Below are 21556 nucleotides of genomic sequence, written 5' to 3' on the forward strand. Positions count from 1 at the left end.
CAGAGCAGTTATATAAGGATTGATGTTTGAGCAGGCAGCACGCGTGCGCGCACACACACACACACACACACACACACACACACACACACACACACACACACACACACACACACACACACACACAGGCGGGCAGCCAAGAACGTCAACAGGAAGTGGCTAACCCAGTAGCAACACACATAAACACAGAGGAACAATCAGACGCTCACAAATGTGGAAACACACTAATGCTCATGCATGTGCACATGAACACATGCACACTCCTAATAGGTGCACGCACACAGACACTCATGTTTGGGCTCGTGTGCACAGATTTGGATGAATGCATGTGGGCATACATGCTTACCCGCTGCATGTTAGGGTGCACACATATAACAGATGGTAGAAAGTCACCCAGAATGATTTGTTGAGCCCCTCTGATATTATTTAAATGCTTTTTGTCTACTGAGACAGAAGGAGGGCAGTCCAACAGAATATGATTTAATCGGATCAGATACATATAAGGACTAACTGGTGATGACTATGTGACTTAAAGTAAAGAAATGCAAAATCTGCTCGTTGTTTTCGCTTTATATATAAATACAGTTTCCATGGTGTTTAATAATGTCTTCAGAAAAGCAGCCTCACTGACTTTTGCTTTTCACATTTAAGATTGTTTGCATGATCAACTCAGATCAACTCAGTTCAGGACACTGAGGTCATGCCCTCAGTTTATATTCTGGAGTTGCACAAAAATGACGCATGGTGTCTTAATTCAAAGTAATTTAAAGAAAGAGGCAGACAGAGGGGGTTCCTGTGCGTTCTGTATGGCTTCAGGTGATGAGTGCGGTCTGTAAGTGGTGTAACCACAAACCATTTGTGGGACCTGATCTCACTGTAACACATGCCCACTGCTGCATGAAATGACTCAAATGATCAGATTTTCAGTATTTTTCAAAGTTTTGGTTCTTAAACAGGAAATGGCCTTTAAAACATGCCAGCTTTGAGTTTTCAGGCTCTCTTGTAGACCCTCTATTAATCTTGAATGTGTGGTTGAAAAATGTTTCCTTATTAGAGCCGATACAAGGAACTTTCCTTTTGTGTTGATTCTGGCAGCCCCTGTGGACAAAAGCAGTAGTGTTTCTACTCCCTCATTTCATTGATTTCAAGGGGAATCCAACTGAATCCGAACCGGTGGCAGGCATTATGAATAACTATACAGAAATAGCCAATCTTCTCGCTGATTGTTTTGTTTGTCTATCTAGGTCATACAGAGGCATCAGTATTAAATTGAGACTGTTTCATAACCAGCTAAAAACTCCTTGTAGTACGCTTAAAGTTTGTCTTGTTGACCAACTGTGTACATGTCATAAGTAGCAAATAAAAGCTTAAATTAGAATTACTATTTGAAGCTACAGTCTGAGCTGGTATACAAAAAGACCAACCCAGACGGTCAGTTATCAAGCTTCACAACTCTGTCTAGCTCATGCATAAGCAGGCACGTGCCTCAAGTGTGCACGACCTTGCCGCTCGGCTCTGTGTGCGGATTGGGAGCAAACAGAGCTTTGCCTGTTATCAAGCCCTCCTCTGGTTTAATGATCAGGCGAACGGGGTCAGACGGGAGGGAACAGAACTGAGCAGAACACAGTCTGTGCCGCTGGGCTGTCTGCTCGGTTTGCCGACTGTCTGCTTCTTCTCTGATCCCGCCAGATTCTGCTAATGATCAGGAGGAGGGGTGATGCTCAGCAGTTTGACCTGTGGTATTGGAGTGATGGCTGTTACCTGTTCCAACATGCAGGTTGTCTAACACACATTTTATTAGCTTGATGAAAGGATCCGTGTTCACATCAACTTTCACCCTTTTGTGTTTGTTTTGCCGTGTTGTATTATTGTGACAGCGGTGGAAGAAAAACGTTTTATTTATCTAGATCTACTGAGATAACCTTTTACGTTCATATGGTGAATTCAGTCGCGGATTTCCACATCCAGCAGTTACAGAGCAACATTATCATTCATTTGGAGTTGTGTTTCTGGCCACTTGATGAATTTAAGTCCAATATTTACTCTCTTTTACCTCTGTCATTGGTCTCTACCAACTCTTGAGGGATATATTCGGTTCCTATCCTGAATCAATGGAAACCATGGTAATAGATCCACGGCACTGTAATTAATTAACCACATTGTCTGCAGCTGAAGTGCAGTTGAAATAACAGCATTTAAAACCTGAAATATTATTTGACTTTTTCTTCGTTCTTTATTCCTCCTGCCTCAGTGATGAATCAAAATTTCCACAAGTGAACTTAACACACAGCCACTCACACACCCTAGTTTCCAAACACAGTTTGGCAGCGTTGCTTGGAAATTTGGATGTAATATCAGGCTGCCTGTCGTCAGAAGTTCTTTCTAACTAGCAGGACGCCACTCTCCCTTTTTTTATTGCCTTATGAACAACCAAACATGCTTTATGATAGAAAAGAAGCTGAAGTTTTGTATTTCAGACCAAAACTATGTATCTGTTATTGCGCCACGGAACACTTACCCAACCTCCCAACTTAACCTGATTGAATATACATTTTAAGAGGAAAATCTATGCCGTCATATATTTGGCTACTGCTTTAAAGCCATAGTTCAAAATGTTGCGATATACATATGTACATATAAAATACAACTCCAATAATATTAAAACAAGCTTCTTCTTTTGACAGCAATGTGGGAAATTAGACGATGGAAGTGCTCAATCCATCATCCAGCCAGATCATTGATCGTTCGGGGCATTTAATCAGGTGTCATGACCCATTCCCTCAAACTGCTCATTAACCAACAACTGAAGACTCCAAAATGAGATTTGGGACCAAAACCAGGCTTAACCCTCTTCAGAGCTATCACAAAAACACAAATTTAGCAAACTAACAGTTGGTGCATTTGCTGGTTGTTAGTACAGTGGTGGTTAGGAGCAAATAAACACAGACAGCAACACTCAAACAGTACTTAGAATGCAAATAAAGTGAGGCTAAAATTTAGTGCCAAATAGTGAGGCTAAATCTGAATGCACGTTTAGGGAGAGGAAGTTGACGGTTGAGCTCACAGTTCACCTCCTGTCTCCTACCAACAGTTTTATTTACCAGTAATGTTTGGGAAGGATCACCGTCATGGTTTAAAAACTTGCCTAAACATAACCAGACCTTTACCATAGAGGTGGCAGGTCTGAAAGCACTCACATGAGTCACCAACTCCCCAAATGACCTATTACGTCATTTTGGGTCTATGGACTTTTGGTGGGGTTTTTGCGTTTGTGCATGTCCAGAACTTTATTGTCTTTCTGAGTCGCATCTTACTTACTGCAATCCAAAATGTTTGGGGGTCAGTTGATTATCGATCATCGGCTATCGTATGATGACAGTTTAGCCTCTGGGAGCAAGGGCCAGTGTTTCAGGGCTCACTATAAATGTGGATCTACAAATAAATGCAGATACATTTTTAAAAAGGTAATAAAAAGTTAAATAATCTTTAGACAATTGCTGATGATTTCCGAGATTGCATTTCGGCCAATGCGTTTCATCTCTTTTGCTCTCCACACTTACTTTTTATCCTCATGCAACTAAAGCCAGTAAAAATGTGATTGGCCAGCTAGTCGGACTACAAACATAAACCAGAACGTTTCTGATGCCAAAATCCCCAAATTAGAGTCACTTTACAGATTCTGCACATGCAGTTATCTGTTTATAGAGATCAGAGAAAGATGAATCACTCATACCACTGTACAAAATGTATTTATATATAAATGTCAGTATGTAGTTTTTTGAGGGCAGAGAAGTTCATACGTAGGTGTTCTGTCGCAGTGGTGCACACTTTCAATCTTGACAGGGATGAGGGGGTGAGAGCACCCGGACTCAACCGTCAGCGCAGATAACTGATTGTGACTCTGGAAACGGTGAAAAACAGTCAGTCGTAGTTTGTTTAAAGGTGAAACATCAAAGGAAATTAGACTGAAATGAAGTTTGAACAGGAACCTACTCATGCAAACGGTTTACAGTCGCAAGATTCCTATCAGCCCTCTCTCCACTGAGAGTTAGGCCTTCAGTATTGTCAGCCACACATTATTAATTTAATGATTGTTAATTGATTGAATTGTTATTTATTCTCTTAGGGTTCATAAATGCAAATGTACAGTCTCCTTTATTTGGCTAGTTTGTAACTGGCCTCAGTCACTTGAATGTAGAAACCTCAAAGTTTAGTCCATTATAGGGGAAATAATCTTAAAATCAATGTGCTGAGAACCAGAAGAAGGAGGCTAAAACTGACTTGGTTGAACAACAAAAATGTAGGTCATCTAAGCAAAGGCAGTGCTTGGAAGGTCAGGGATTCCTATCAGCATCATCCATATGCAGCAGCAACTACTCTTCCTCACTGGAAGCTGTGATTGGTCCGTTTGGAGAACAGACAGAAGTGTACGTCACAAACAACCTTTGTGCAGTCCTTCAGAGGCAAAAACACCAATACCTTTTAACCATGAAGTTTGTATTGGTTCGAAGGTTTCCCACCCCCTCCCACCCCCCACCCCGAGTTTCATGAGAACAGCTCGTCCATTGTATGTTTTCTTCTTTTATAAAGGTCATCCTCCTCTGATGACGATTTCATGTGCATATATTTTCTAAAAATGAGGGCTGTTGAATTACAATTAATGGTACGTTTCATTCAAAAAGACAAAAGAGATTGCAGTCTGGTCCTGGAGAGACAATATTTAATGCATGTTTGGATATGCAGATGAATGTATCACTGGCTGACTGTTATTGTTCTTATCAGTAACTGTCGTCACTTGTCTGCTTCAGAAGGACAAACAGGATTCACTGAAAGTGGGTTGGCACTAATAGAAATGCTATTGTAGAGTACACTCAAGAGTTGAATCTGCATCCATCCTATCCTTCACATTAGATGTTGGACACTTTCTTTTTATTCTTTATTTTCAGTGAGGGAGACACAGAGGGAGTCTTCTTATTCTGTGTTTTTTCCTGGTATATGTTGTACCATTAAAACTTCAAATGTGCGTGTCTGACACTGAGGGAAATCAGTTCTCACCAGGGGGTCTTATGCGTCATGCATGAAACCCAAAACACATACACACATACTCTTCATCCCCACACACGAACGGATATCACAGGGTATTTTTCTCATACAACACAGGTCGATAGCCTTTTGTTGTCTAAGCACTGGCAGCGTGACGTCAAGTAAGGGCCAAACATCTGAAGCCCCTTAAAAAGTACTAAACAAACAAACAAACAGCAAAGTGAATCATGGGAGAAAATGGAACCCAGTCATGACCAAAAAGTCATTCATACATATTTAATAACAAAAGAGAAAGATCATGAATTCAATTCTGTCTGAGAGTGCTCAAAAGAAAGAGAGATCATCAATACATTTGCTGTCCTCTTCCTTCTTTCTCTAACTCTTCTTTGTCTTCCCTCTTCAGATTTCTCCTCCAGTGTTTAGAAGATCTGGACGCCAACCTTCGGAAGCTCAACTCTCGCCTCTTTGTAATCAGAGGCCAACCTGCCAATGTGTTCCCACGGCTCTTTAAGGTCAGTGTCAACTTCTTCCAGCCTCTCAAAAGTTATTTGCTGATTAATGCCTTTTAAAAAATTTTTAAAGACGTCCCCTTGGGCTTCTGATGGGCAAACTGTCTGTGCTCTCTCTCTGTCCCAGGAGTGGAAGATCTCTCGGCTGACCTTTGAATACGATTCTGAGCCTTTTGGGAAGGAGAGAGATGCTGCCATCAAGAAGCTGGCAATGGAGGCAGGAGTGGAGGTCATTGTCAAGACATCGCACACCCTCTACGACCTGGACAAGTGAGGAAAAATACACAGACAGACACACACACACACAGACACACACACACAGACATACAAGCAGTGTAAAAACATACATGATAAAACTGCACATTTTAGGACTGTTGAAATGTTAACATATGTTTCTGTGCCATCATCCCCAACACAAATTTTTTGTAGTTTTTGTTATACTTGTGCAAATAGTAAATTTAGATTCAAACTTGACCAGTTCCTGTCTCTGCCCCTCCCCAGGATCATAGAGCTGAATGGTGCCCAGCCTCCTCTTACCTACAAAGCGTTTCCAGACCCTGATCAGTCGACTGGATCCTCCGGAGATGCCTGTGGAGACGCTGTCGGACACCTTGATGGGTCGCTGCGTCACCCCCATCTCCGAGGACCACGGAGACAAGTACGGGGTCCCGTCCCTGGAGGAACTAGGTGAGAAACGAAACAGACACCCCTGCACTTAGACCTGGACAGACTTCAAAAGCCTTTTAACAAGGACGTTTAGATGTGTAGGCAGCATGAGGAGAACATACTGACTTCAGACCAACCAAATACATTTCTGAATGACAGCAAAACCCCTTAAAAGCTCAATAAGAAACTCCTATAGGTTAACTGGATTTCCTAAACACTTTTAGGTTTGGCTAATCCTAATAGACACACGATAAATGGCCTTGAAGAAACATTAACTCCAGTCCTCAAATATAATATGACCTCCACTATATCAAATATAATCTCCAGAAATCAATATTTTTAAAGTTTTCAAATACTTTTTAAATGTTTTCTCAGCCCTAAACCCTAAAATTACATATATCATTTAAATTTCGAATTCGAAATAAGTCGAATAAGATGTATTATGTGATACTTAAAATCTGACCAATATAATAACAAATCAATGATTGATTAAGACTTGATGAAGATCCCTTCTACGATCAAACAGTACACTCATTAACCCTGCTTAAACAGTCAATTCAGTTTTCTCTATTTAAAGGTACATCTCTTCTAAACCCTCACTATTGGATTAATCCAATGGCACGGCTCCCTTCCTTGGGTTTCTATTCAGATGTCTGGTTTCCATTCACAAAAATGTTAACAGTTCATTCATACAGTGGCGCTGCAAACTGCGCTGTAGTCATCGGCTGGCTGCATCTGTGTAACTATTTCACTAGTGAATAAGATATTTTAGGCATTAACGTTCTAAAAACTGCAGTACAGATGTCCAGTTTTCTCTGTAAAGGTTTATTCAACACAGGCTGTCATTTGTCACCTAAATTAAGCAGGTAACCCTCTTACAATCAGTCAGTCAAGATGTCTGGTTTCCATTCACAGAAGGCCACTTTCCATTGACACTCTTACAGCACTGCAGCCATCTGCTGCTCACACCTGCACCTGTGTACCCAGGGAACTATTTGGGTCACCTTCTAAGAGCCAATGCATTAAGATAAGCTTTCCAGTTTTATAAAACAGCGCAATTAATATAGATTGTGTGTAGAATTATGAATAAATCAGGTAAAGTTTGAAACACTGAGAATAGAGTTTAGTAGATTTGTAAATTTCAAAAAAAAAAAAAAAGTCAAGTGACATATGTTGTGTTAAACACGACAGACTAATGAAGTCACTATCCACATAAATTACTTGCAGTGCATTTAATGTTGTGTTACTCTTTAAAAACAATTAAGAATAGTTATTTTTAATCTCCTAATCACCCCTAATCTATTTGAATGATGTGTTGCAAGTTGACACTGTGCGGGACACTGAACAGCTCCTATTTAACACCACTGATGAATATCTATGTCTCTACTCAAGCTCAGCACCTGTTGCTTCATCTGCAGGTGGCTCGTAAACTAAACTGCAAAACATATGTCATATCTGTCAGATTTGTATGAATAAACTGAAAACAATGGGCCAAAAAGTTCCTGGATTAAACCAAAACTAGCTTTCAAGGAAAGCACTGATAACGTGGCTGGCTGTGCTTTGATGGCATTATTATCAGGCTGGAGTGCATGCTGATTGCCTGGATGAAACTAACGATGAGCTTACAACAATGTTGTATAAGCTTTTAATTTAACGTATATGACATAACTGAAGGATTATTGAGTCATCCAACGTACCGGTGCAACAGTGTTTGTTAACCACGAAGGTGATTCAATGTTTACAGGCTTTGACATCGAGGGCCTGCCTACAGCAGTGTGGCCGGGAGGAGAGACTGAGGCTCTGACGAGGATAGAGCGCCATCTGGAGAGAAAAGTCAGTACTGCACCACCTGTTGGGGGCACTTTGGGACACTACAACTCCCCATCAAAATATATAACAAAAATCTTTTGGGAATTGTACTTTTTTAAAATTGTTTTCCTTGTCATACAGAACTGTGGTATATTCTAGACCCTGAGTGATGGAGCGTAACTGACTTTTAATATAAATCCAATGTCATATAATTAAGAAACAAATTTTTCAGTTTCAATCTAAAAGAAAGAATCACATTCTTTAAAGTTATTATATTATATATTATATATTAATTGTGCCCTGCAGCTCTTTTATTCACCATCTGCCATCTCTCATCTGTCTCCTCCTCCCTTCTTATATATTTCTCTCTCTCTTTCTCTCTGTCTTTCTCCAGGCCTGGGTGGCTAACTTTGAACGTCCCAGGATGAACGCCAACTCGCTGCTGGCCAGCCCGACGGGCCTCAGCCCATACCTGCGCTTCGGCTGCCTCTCGTGTCGCCTTTTCTACTTCAAGCTCACTGACCTCTACCGCAAGGTCAGCTCACAGCTCCTCCAGTGCAGCTCAGTCAGAGTGAAGCTGTTTTTTATCACGTGTGAAAAATGTTGAAAGAAAATTGTGGGCTGCCATGTCATGCATGCACTTCACAGGTGTAATTATATATGTGTATCACAGTGTATATAGATTTACAGCATAATTATACATATATTACTTATCTATTTAGTTTTTGAAAAATTACAACTGTCTCTGGTTGCTAAAATAAATTCTACTTCTTTACAAAAGATCTCATAGCTCAGCTGGCATGCTTATGTACCAAATTCTAACCAATTCTTTCATTGTCTAGAAATTCCCTCACCATCTCTCTAGTGTTTCCAACTCCCCACTGCCTTTTTGGCCTAATGTTCTCTATTCCTGCTGTGTTTATCTTTATCCAGGTGAAAAAGAACAGCTCCCCTCCACTCTCTCTGTACGGCCAGTTACTGTGGCGGGAGTTCTTCTACACCGCGGCGACCAACAACCCACGCTTTGACAAGATGGAGGGTAACCCCATCTGCGTCCGCATCCCCTGGGACAAAAATCCCGAAGCACTTGCCAAGTGGGCTGAAGCTAAGACAGGTTTCCCTTGGATAGACGCAATCATGACTCAGCTGAGGCAGGAGGGCTGGATCCATCACCTGGCCAGGCATGCAGTTGCCTGCTTTCTCACCAGGGGGGACCTGTGGATCAGCTGGGAGGAAGGGATGAAGGTGAGGATGCAGGAATTTACAGTACAGAGTGGAGTAAAGAACAGGATTCCCATGTGCCCTGGAAAACATGGAAAATATAGACATTTAGAAACACCTGGAAATGTATTAAAATGAGCAAATATCGTGGAAATAATCAGTTTTGTCCTTCAAAATTTTAGTAGTATTTTAGCACCTCACTCAGATCGTCTATATAAATGTGTATTTGGTTTAAAACTCGTCTGTGGGGAGGATAGGCTGCACTGTATAACACTTCAAAACTGGAGATAAATGTTTCAATACTAGGTCTACCAGTAAATTATATGACTGTTTGTAAGCAAGTATTGTCCTGTATTGTCAAGAAAAACTCCCAGATAATGGGAGTGGGAACCCTGTTAATGAGAAGCTGTAGATCAGTCAGGACACTGCAAAAAAAGGTCTCTATTTGAGAAACCTCTGCATCATGCTTAAAACAAACGTCTGGACAACCCTCTTCCTTTGTGTTGCAGGTCTTTGAGGAGTTGCTTCTAGATGCAGACTGGAGCGTGAACGCAGGCAGCTGGATGTGGCTGTCCTGCAGTTCATTTTTCCAGCAGTTTTTCCACTGCTACTGCCCCGTGGGCTTCGGCCGCCGAACCGACCCCAACGGGGACTTCATCAGGTGGGTACCTTTTCTGGCATCGCCCCTTGTTGCCAACCGCTGAGCCCCCACCTGGATGGCACCCTTCCTCCCTCTGTCTCTCCAGACCACACACATACAGGGAAACTCTGAGAAAGCAGGAAGGAAGTCAGACATGCTCATATAGCAGGACCAGACACACTTCTAAACACATGCACATAATATGAATGCAGGTTCAGTGTCAAAGGAGCTTTAGAAATTAATATATGTAACAGGAGATGCGTCATTTGAAGTTCAGTTAGCTATTGTAATGACCACACATACACACACACATACTGATGCAGAGAACTACCTCACAAGTTTAATTTACCAGGCAAAGGGAGAGATGGAGGGATAAAAGGGGTCCCCCATCCAGATCTCTGGGTAAGTGAATGAAAGAGAAACATCCTTCCCTCCTCTCCTCTTTTTATTTTTGCCTGTTATTCCATTTTCTTTTCTGTTAAAACTTCAGCACTTTAGTTTTTGAAATCAGGCATGTCTTTTGGTAATAATTTCAGTTCACAGTGTTCTTCTTTGCGTGCCTTTTTAATTGTCTGTGAATGTCCCTTTGGTCATTGTGTTCGCGTTTGTGTCTTTAGTTGATATATAACTGTTGCCACCAGATGATTTTTTTACTACAAAGGCGTAGATTAATTCTTCTGTCTCTGGATGTGGCTCTGTCTTTGTGTTTTGGCTCATCTGTTTTTGGGGGATTGGGGGAAAAGGTTCAGCTATCCCTCTCCTCTTCGTAGATTGTAGCTGATTGCTTTTAAGATGATTGGCCATTCTCACGCCACCCCCAGCCCCCCACCCAGGTGCAGCCGGGCTGTCAGCCAGGGCTGCCTTGGATGGAAGTCGGGGACCGAATTGAGAAATCGGTGATCGTTTGTTTGTACGTACCTGTGCACCCGAGGGACGGCACTTGCCTACTCGTGCCCCAGCGGTACCCTCTGGGCAGGTTTGTAACTCGGTAGCGTCTCATTTCGTCAAAAGGGATTCTGACCGCTTGGTAAGGAAATGCAAACGCCTTGCCTGCATTCGTTAGGTAGGGAACTCTGAAGCATTCCCCAGAGGGTAGTGAGGAGAGGCGTTGGACCAGCTGTTGCTCTGCCATCGCAGTGATGCACGGTTGGCGCCAGTACTCGTTACCTGTGCCGTGCCACGCGAGCCGGTCCATTGTCCAGGCGCTGGGCAAAGCCCCTCATCCGACCCTTTGTGAAATGTTCAGTGGTGCTCTGCTTATGTGAATGCAGCCTTGCTGGTTCAGGTGGACCTGGAGCAGTGGCTGGTCAATATAGGCACACACACACACACACACACACACACACACACTCAAACACAGACAAGCAAAAACACACACACACACACACACACACACACACACATACACATAAGATACACACGTTTCATTTTAATAGAACTTCTGTCCAGCATAGACATGCATAGCCCTGCAATGCCTTTATATAGAGCTCTCAAAATTCATGAGAAGCTTATGTGAAAAGGTTAATTTACAAATGCACATTATGTAAAAAAATTATAATAAAACATTTCAAACAAAAGCAAAAAATGGATGAAACAGCTTATTTATTTATTAAACAACAGCTTCACCTTAGAACTTGCACACACACACACACACACACACACACACACACACACACACACACACACACACACTCAACATCACCCACCACAGACCCCTAACACACCACCTGCTGTCCTCTGTAGGGCTGCTTGCTGCTGGCAAGTTGCGGATCTTCCTGGCAAAAGGGTTGTAGTCCCTTTTGTTGAAATGAGGGAGCCCCCTAGTGGGCCAGCCCAGAGTGTGGTGCTGTGGTTGTGGGAGGGGGTTGGGGTGGGGGGGCTCTGGGCCCGCTGACCACTTAAAAGACAAACACCACAGTCTGAGCGACAGGGGGAGCAGGCATGAGCTCTTTTCTCAGTCCACCACTGTCTGATCATTGGGGGAGGGAGGGCGGGGGCCAGGAGCTGTGAGGTATAATGGAAGACTTCTGTCACCGACTAGGAGCTTTTAGTGTTACTTTAAGTAGACATTTAGCTTTAGTTTTTTTTTCAACAGACATCAATCGAGGACACAGGGTTGTTGACAGTGAGCTTTAAGAAGAATTACACCTGTAAATATTCAGATATGGGGACTTCTTTTTTGCCACTGTTGCCCTAAATCAGTTCCCGATCAGAGGTCAGCTGAAGGGGAAATCAGAGACGAGTAGTTTTTAAATGAATACTTTTTTTCCCCAGTGGTACTTTTTTCGATGGCAGAACTTTTCCACTATACACCTGTTCTGGTCAGGGTTGGGTGGTGGGGGTGGGTGGGGGTCAATACACTCTGCTTTCTAACCGCGTGTTACAGTAGACGTCTCCTAGCATCATCAACCCAATCGGCAGTGATCTCTCCTAACGACGGGGCGGTCTCCGTAGCAACCGGAGCGCCGTCCGTCATGTGTGGGCGTGTGTCCACAAGGCCACACTGCTCCTACCCCACCCCCCACCCCTCTCTCTCTGCCTCTCAGCGCTGCACTGTGCCGCTTCCCACAGTTCCCACTTGCCCCCCTCCTCTGTCCTGTCTGTCTCCCCTCCTCGGACTCGGTAAGGTCGGACCAAGTGCAGTAGGTAGGTGGCTTCTCTTTGTCACATGAAGCAAATCCACGACAGTCCAAGGGAAACAAAAAAAAAAAAAAAGACAAAAACCAACTTCAGCAGGTGCGAATGGTGCTGTGAGATGTTGAACTTGTTGCAGTCAGTGTTTTATTGGCTTCCTCTGAGGATCATACTTTTTGTCTGCGGTGTGGCTGCTATCACACCAACTTACAGTAAATCTTGTTCGGGACCACAGACCCTCGTTTTTCTACCACGCTTGTGAACTGTAGTCCTCATTGCGCACTGTGATGGTAACTCACTTCAGTGCCAGAAACTCCGAAAGTCCATAGTGACTTTGTACTCGTACTCTCATCTACTGTAGCCATACTGTGCAGTGTTGTGGTTGTTTGTAGCTTTCATTTTGTAGTAGCTATTTTCCATACTACTTGTAAGCATGAAGTGCTGAAGACCAGCATGCTCTTATTAGTTACAGTACATACAGAGGCTGTAAAAAACAGTTTATAGTTATAATGTTCTCAGTAAGAAAAAACCTTAAAAAGTATCTTATCAGATATATGCATGATTATTGATGAGATTACAAAGATTACAATTGTACTACACTTTAAATTAAACTTAGTTTTTCAAACTAATATTTGAAACAGTGAAAACACAGTTGTAATTATTAAAGATTTTTTTCTAGTAATATTTTTGTTTTTGTTACAAAAGACACATTTCTTCCTAACCTGTTGTGAAAGAATAACTATTTGCATCCCTGCATCACTCACGCCCCTAATGTACTGCATAACCTTCCGTGTCCTTTTGACACAAGCCGGCAAATCTAATGTCTCCTTGTGCTTCCAGACGATACTTACCTATCCTCCGAGGTTTTCCCGCTAAGTACATCTACGACCCGTGGAACGCTCCGGAGTCCGTGCAGGCTGCCGCCAAGTGCATAATCGGCGTCCACTACCCGAAGCCCATGGTGCACCACGCAGAGGCAAGCCGACTCAACATCGAGAGGATGAAGCAGATCTACCAGCAGCTTAGCCGATACAGGGGACTGGGTAAGAAATCCAAAAACTGACGAGACTGAAAACATAAAAAAGGAGGGAAGCCATTCAATGCCAAAATAAAAATGGTTTCCTTTCTTTTAAAGATACCTTGTGGAGTTTCTTGTAAATTAAGTTTGTAATCTGAGGAATTAAAATATATTTTTAAAATAAACTTCCTTTTAGGATAAAAAAAACAAATGTATGTATATGTGTTTTTCAGGCCTGCTGGCGTCAGTGCCGTCCACCAATGGGAATGGGAATGGAGGAATGATGGCCTACTCTCCCGGAGAGCAGCAGCCAGGGACCAACAACAACAACAACAACTCACATTGTACGTGTGTTTCACATTTTCTTGGTCACAGAAATGGTGTGGTACTTCGACCAGTGTCTTCATCTGTGTTATTCTTTTTTCAGTGCCTGGAGTGTCGGGGAGCTCTGTTGCTGCGGGTAATGGCAGCGGGAGCATCTTACTCAACTTTGACAATGAAGAACAGACCAGGCCTAGCAGTGCTGGACAACAGCAGCAACGCCTGCAACCGCTACCACAACAACAACAACAACAACAGCAGCAGCAGCAGCAGCAGCATGGTAGGAGTCACTGGTGTTTCCTGTTAGCATTTCTAGTAATTTACATTCTGTCCGTGTGTTGTGCATATGTTGATAATTGTACCCACTGGTTTGAAAGAGCAAACCCTTTCTACCATCACCATGGCAGCATTGTTGGCACTCTTTACTCCACCCTCGGCCCACTGTCAATGTATGCATTCCACATTTTAAAAAATGCAAAGGCTACATTTTGCATTTTGTGAACCCCCCAGTAGTCTACACATTCACTGAATGCCTGTTGATTAATGTGCACTTTACCTGTTAAATAATCCAATAAATAAACTTGACATGTGTTATAAAGTGGATGTACACTAAGTTCTCAAACTCACAGTGAGTCTAGTGTTACTTTTTCAAAAAGCCTACCAGCATGAGATGTGCCATTATTATAATATGAGTTTATGATACTGGACTTTAAAGGTTTAAAGTGTCTGTTTAATGTGTCAGCTGCAGGATACCACTCAGTGCCAGACACCAACCAGACCATCACCAGCAGCCGACTCTACCACGAGTTTGCTGTGCCTCAACACCCAGGTAGGAAACAGGAAGGAGCAGTTATCGCTGTTGTGCTACTAGACGCTCAAGTCTAGCATTTGATATAAATGATATACCCCCATTCTAACTTGCACTGCCTACATTTGTTATGTCGCTTTTAAAAGTTGTTGAAGAAATTGAAACACAAATGAGTTTTTGATGAACATTAAATAAGTATAATATCTAGAATAAAATTTCAGATATATAAATCAAGGCCTGTCTCTAGTGTGTATGAATGCTGCCACAGGAGGGGGACTCTATTACTCCCCATTAGGAGTGACCTGCATCAGGTGGTTTCAGATAATGATAACGTTTTTCTTCCTGCCCGCTGGGACATTCAGGACTCCTCCTGCACACCAGAGGTATCACAGGAAAGAGGGAGCGCGAGTCGGAACGTGAGGGGTCGGGAGAGAAAGACCCGACGTCCTGCTCGGTGCACAAGATGCAGAGGCAGAGCGCAGAGGTCAGTTGGGATGGCTGATACTGAAAAGTCCAAATGTGGCCTCTTGCTTATGTTTTATGTTCTCTTTGAGAGCTGAATGCTTTTGTATATTGTTATAGTAATTTAAAAAGAAACAGCTGAATGAATTTCACATAATTTTACTCTCTATCAACTTTAACTTTAAAAACGTGCAAGCTAAATATCTGCCAGCTTGTGAGCCTGTTCGTTCCTACTGAAGACATGAACCTTTAATAACAGCTCACAAATATATAGTTACATTTTAAAATGTCCATTGCACAGAGGAATAAGATATATCAGACGTCATACCGTAATTGTTAGCAGGGTCTGTTTGGCTTTGGTTCTGGTCTTCATGGAGTTTGTTGACAGTCAGAAAAAACAACTTTAAAGTCTTCCTGATACCAAATCTCAGTGCATTTTAGAGAACTATAGATAACTAGGATGTTCCAGGACTTTACAGTCTTTGCCTGTTGTCAAATTTAGTGCCTGTCAACTGCCATCATGCATCAAACTGTTATATTATTTATATTTATAGATTTACACGCAGTTGCCGGTCATTTTGGAGGCTGCACTTTGTGTTGCTGTTGAACTGTATTGTGTCACACTGGCTCTCATTGACAGATGTTTCTATTATTTAGCCTAGCGTGGGTTGTTAAATAATATAAACACCTATCAGTGTAATGCAGGACAGTTCAACATCCCCACATACTGCATCCTCCAAAATGATCAAAAAGGGGTAACAACACCTCTCGGAAACAGGTCGTAACTGAACATTATGACCACATAACGTACTATATCACGATATACAGTATATATATATCAATATTGCAATCTATAATGACATAGCCATTAGCAAACACACTATACAGACGTAAGTATGGTAGCTGGAACATGCTAATGCACGAATCAGTGAATGGAATAAAATAACTGTTTTTCCTGTGGCGTATCCTGCCGCACCACAACACATGTCCCACCCCCCGTGTGTGTGTGCTTACATAGAAAACAATTCCTCAGGCGTGGGTGTTTCGGCGCTGTTTTTGCCCCTTACGCTTCATGATGAATTATAAATGTGATTGTTGAGATAAGCAAGTTTTAAATCTGCACACAGCCTGCCACAGATGTTTATTGTTAATCCTTCATGCTACCTTTTGGTGGTGTATAATGTGTGTCTGCTCCCACTGCAATGTCAATATTTTGGTATCATCACACGGTGTGTTGGAAGCAAGGAGAGTCGTCTATGTAAATGTCAGCCTGTCATGGCGTTGCTGTAGTCACAATAAAAAATACAAAACAGAAGGCACTATGCAAAACAGTTGCTCAAGTAAGCAATGGAAACTATGAAAGGAAGAGTGCAGGAAAAGAACAGTCACACTTCTCTGAATGCCTCTCCTATGGTCACTTTCACTGCAGCAAAGAAAAAAGAAAAGGATTTCTGCGAAATTAAAAAATGAGCTGTGCAAGGTTGGTGTCTTCTCTGTTTTTTACTCTTTTTTTTTTTTTCCTCCCTGCAGACTACCTAAAGCGAGCGCAGTTGAGACCGTCTGGATCCACGTTGGAGCCACCATCTGGCCAGTGGAAAAGAGGGGAAATCCATAACCCTAACGTCACCACCCAACACACACAGTGACTGTCTCGTCTTCACACAGTGCATCTAAAACTGCTCTCTGTCTTTACAGTCACAAATTCCCCCAGGGTGCAAACACAAAGGTGAAAATGTGATTTTTGGCTCAATTTCTAAAAGGGCTTTTTTACATCGCAGAGTCCTCTTACAGTTGCGTACGGACAGGTGTGACGACCTCGGACGAATTTGCGAAGAAACAAAACGCCTCAAACTTACAGCTCCACGAATCATTTATAAAAAAAAAAAATAAAACTAAAAAACTACATTGTTGTCTTAAAACTGCTGCCACCAGCCAGTATATACTGTATGAACAATGAAGCAGCTATAAGTGTGAGTAATGAAATATTTCCTTTTCTTAAAAAAAGCTGCAAATACAACCACGTTGTGCGCACATTAATGTAAAGCCTGGCTGATTGTGTCGGGGTTTACAGAGAATATTTTTTACTACAGCTTTGTAGTATGTTCATCCTAATGTGCTCCATCCACCGCACATGCCGACCGGTCGTGTCTCGCTCTACTGTAGGAATATTTATGTCACAAATACAATAGTCTTTACATTGGAAAAACACTATTTATATTAATATTTTTATGTTTATGCTATTTTGTGTTGCTGAAATGAAATGTCTGTAAATAAGGTAATTGGATTTCTAACAAAAAAAAGTTTTTCCCGGAAGATAAACAACCTGTACTTTCCAAAATGAAGGGTTTTACTGATCTTTAAGCTGTAATTACTGTGTCATTAACCCTGATTTTACCAGGCGAAATGAGAGAAGCACGTGCGTGTTCACAGTAACGTTTCAGGGACTTTGTTGAAAATGTTGAGAGTGGGTTCTCAGCTTCTGTCTCACTAGTTTGCATGTAAAGGGTCTTCAGGCACTGGGGGTCCAGTTGGTGAGTGAGCACCTCCTTTTTAACACAAATGCGACAATTCACAATATTCACGGGGAACACCTAGCACTGCCTGGTTAGCGTGTGTGATCACTTGATTTGTATCGGCAGCTAAAAACTGTGATTTGTGTTGTTTTACTGACCTTATTTATGACGTATAATATCACAGTCACACCGGTTTCTACTGTTGGTCTTGAAAAACATGTTTACAGTGTGTTGCTGTAGATTAGTTAGGAGACGTTAAACTGCTTTTAGAATGTGGCATTATGGGTAAAAGAGTTCTCATGTAGCTTTCTTTGTAGTTCTTTGCTGGAAGTGCCATGGCGTGACGTCTTTGATCTCATCAGAGGTAGACATGTAGCTGAACACAGGAAGTCAAACTTCTAGTAAACGTCAAGTAATTGTCGTGATAGTGTTGCTCTTGCTGTTTTGTTTCTGTAGGTTTTTTTTATTTGTTTGTTTGTTAAGGTTTTTCCATTTTTTTTGGAAAACCACTTCGAGCCTGAGCCTTTGCTACTTTAAAAAAAATACAAATGATGATTAGTATTTTTTAGGATTCCCTTTAACATCAGTCAAACATGAGCAGGCTCTGTTCTGTATGCTTATCGAGAATTTAAGTTTCTTTTGTTCTTCGCCCTTAGTTTCAGTCGTCCTCTTAGCATCGTTTCCCACGTTATTAATCATGTACAGATCGTCTCTGTGGTTTCACACTTGATTTAATATAAAATAGACTTGTGTTGTCGCTCAGCTCACAGCTGTTGACCATCAGAGCCTGGACGATCCCTTTACAGTGTTTCTGATTTACCCTTCAAAAGTCAGTCACATTTTCACCTCTCTGTTTCCCCCTGCAACTCTTCATCATTTCTCAAATGTCTCAAAAACAGATCATGCCTGTAGAAGTTCAGAAACAAAAGACTTTGGAGTATCTCTGAGGCATTCTGTCTTGTTGGAAGATTTTGAACTTTTTTGCTGTGCAACACGTTCAACAACCAAAATAAAAACAACCCGTTGTGGTCAGTTTGGCAGAGGAAGCGGTTCGAGGTTAACTTCTGTCGAATACAACGAGGGCAGAGAACACAGACAGTTGGGTGCAAACTCCTCTCAAAAGGTGTCACATTTTTCTAAGATTTCTTATAAAAACCAAAAACTTGCTACACAAAAAGGAAGGAATAAACAAAACAAAGTTGAGTCGACACAATAAAAGACAGACGACAGCGTCTGATCCAAGTGAGCCGAATTCTGCCAGAAAACAGAAACCAACATTCCTCAGAAACGAGTGTGCCCTCCTGACTACTAGGGTGCAAAGAGTTCAACGATATACTGTACGTGTATGGCTACTCGCGACATTTTGCGACCCGGACAAATTTGATTTAAAGAAAAAAAAAAGATAAAAAAAGTGATAAAACTAAATGGCCAATAAATAGCTAAATGACCACAATTCAATACATCGATTTACTGTAATCAAATGAGAAGGGTCGCAAAATGGCCGCTGTGAAGTTGAAATGCGAGGACTGTGTAACAGCATTGGAAAGATGAAGTTGGCGTCTTATTTAGATTCCATCCACCCTCCTATCCACTATCAACTTTACTCCTGGTGAGATCAATGCAGTCGAATTGAACCAGAGAATGTATGATTCCCCCCCTGTGAAATACACACACACACACACACACACACACACACACACACACACACACACACACACACACACACACACACACACACAGAAGCACACTTAACTCTTGCATGGAAGGTTGCCCGCTGACAATCTGGAGCCCTTTTAATGTGCAACTATTGTGAGAATCAGGAATAAATGACCTGTCTTTGATAATAAAGGCATTGTATATTTGAGAATGTGTGGTACATACATACAAACACATTTCAGCACAAACCTTTTACAAAGGCTTAACTCCTGTATCACACAAATACAACACTGGTGAAAATCACTCAAATGCTGACCTGAGCACACATAATACATACCACACACACACACACACACACACACACACACACAAAACCTTCTAAGTGGTTAAACAGGAGAGAACTGAAGTCTGCTTAAAGCCCCAATCTGCTGTCCGACTGTGTTGAAGAGGTGTAAAGTCACAGTTCTCTACGAATGACTTGAAATGAGAGCGTCCCATCACATGCCATTTCCATTTGGTTCACTCACCTCTTTTTATTAAATGCTCAAATTAAAGACAGCTTTCTGGAATGGCTTCCGATGTGAAATCGAAAACTAGAAAATTAAATAAAAATCTGGGCTCCCCAGTGACGGCTAAACCACCGTTACACTCACCAAAAGAAGGCATTAAGGCCTATCTTTAGCAGCCAGTGGGAGTATATATTCCTGATTTGAGGAAGCCTGCAGATTGGGGCTGTAGATGTGCGACGGCCGTTTGCCGTTTGCCGGCGCTCTCCTGAGAAAATTCTGGTTTCAGTGGAGCCGTGATGACTCGTGTCTGTGTACAGTACTCAATATTTGTTCATCTGTGATCATACCGGCTTCGTCTTCAGGAGTAATTTGGAGGGTGGGGACTGGGGGAGTGGGGGGTTGAAGGGGAGGGAAGGGGAGATAAAAGTATTGTAGTGTTTCTTTATTATAATTCTGTATGTTCTCAAGGTTTTTGTAGCTTTTATCACTACGGAAAAACAAGTTTTTATTCTCGCTTTCTTTGTTTTTTTGTTTTGTTCTGTTCTCCCTTCTGTGACATGAAGGTGAAAACAGATGCCATCTATCATCTCTGTAATATTATGCTCTTTCTCTGTCTCTCCTTGTGTTGTGAAAGGCTTTTTCTTGTGCTTGATCAAGTTCATGACAGGAAATAAAAAATTGTTACTACTTGACACCTTTCATTCTGCCCTTATATTGGATTTTGGATGCCAGTACCGATTTGTGATATGTCACCCAATATTCATTTATAAAAAAAACACAGAACATGCCAGAATGTGACTGCACTGTATAGTCTAAGTTTAGTTCAGCTGATATTCCTGAGCATTGCTGCCCTCTCTCTGCCCTCTCTCATAAGCTGTTCATTTTCTCAATGTGGACTTAATGGCATTTTTTAATGAGGTGTGGAAAAGTGGCCAGAAAAAGATTTATTTTTAGCTCAGTGGTTTCCATCCTGGAGGTCAGGACCCAAAGCTTCACGCAAGGCCTTCTTGATTTTAAGGGATGTAAGAAAAATGTTAAAATGTATACATGTATCTCAGCATTTCACTCATTTCAGTGAGGAAAATTAAATTGATTAAATAGTCTTTTTGAAGGTTTTGATTTGAACTTTCTGACAACCTCATCCTACGTAGAAAAGTAGAAGGAGACACTGAATTTGTCGAAAAAGAAGAATCCTATAAAAAGTTCTAAATAATATAAGTAAAACTAATCTCTGATATAACATTCACAAGATATAATCTGCTCAGTTAATTGCACAGGTTATCACTTGTTCTGTTATTGTCATGCATTGAATAGAATATGAAATATTCATAAAACATGTTAGGGGTCGTTGGTTCACTCGGTTATAGAAAAAGGGATCCATTAAAACATAAAAGGTTTGGACTGATCTAGCTAATACAATATGTACATCACCAGTATGTTCGTATGGGGCCTGGCTTTAGAGGAAACCGTATATGTCGTCACATTTGGGAAAGTTAGATTTATTCTTCTGATGTTTCTCTTTGTGTCAGCTGTTGAGGCTTTCTGTCTCCTTGTGACATCTTCGAGTTTATTTGGGTCTTTTTATTCATGCATTCACTTGTACTTGCAAGACAGTGTTATGACCTATGCAGTGTTCCACTAAAGCCAGATGCTTTCGTTCATTATTAATGTTTATTAAGTCAGTTGTCTTCACAAAAGGTTTCCTTTGTCTTGTAATACCTCTATTCTTAACTTCCTAAATCCCCTGAAA

The 21556-nt window shown here is 41.6% G+C and overlaps 1 pseudogene; it reads left to right on the top strand.

The window, feature by feature from the left end:
- Positions 1-20498, top strand: part of LOC127376910 (cryptochrome-1-like) — a 29945-nt pseudogene extending 9447 nt beyond the window's left edge.
- Positions 20499-21556: the final 1058 nt, after the last annotated feature.

The sequence above is a fragment of the Dicentrarchus labrax genome, unplaced genomic scaffold (genome assembly GCF_905237075.1).
Source record: "Dicentrarchus labrax unplaced genomic scaffold, dlabrax2021, whole genome shotgun sequence".
NCBI classification, from domain to species: Eukaryota; Metazoa; Chordata; class Actinopteri; family Moronidae; genus Dicentrarchus; species Dicentrarchus labrax.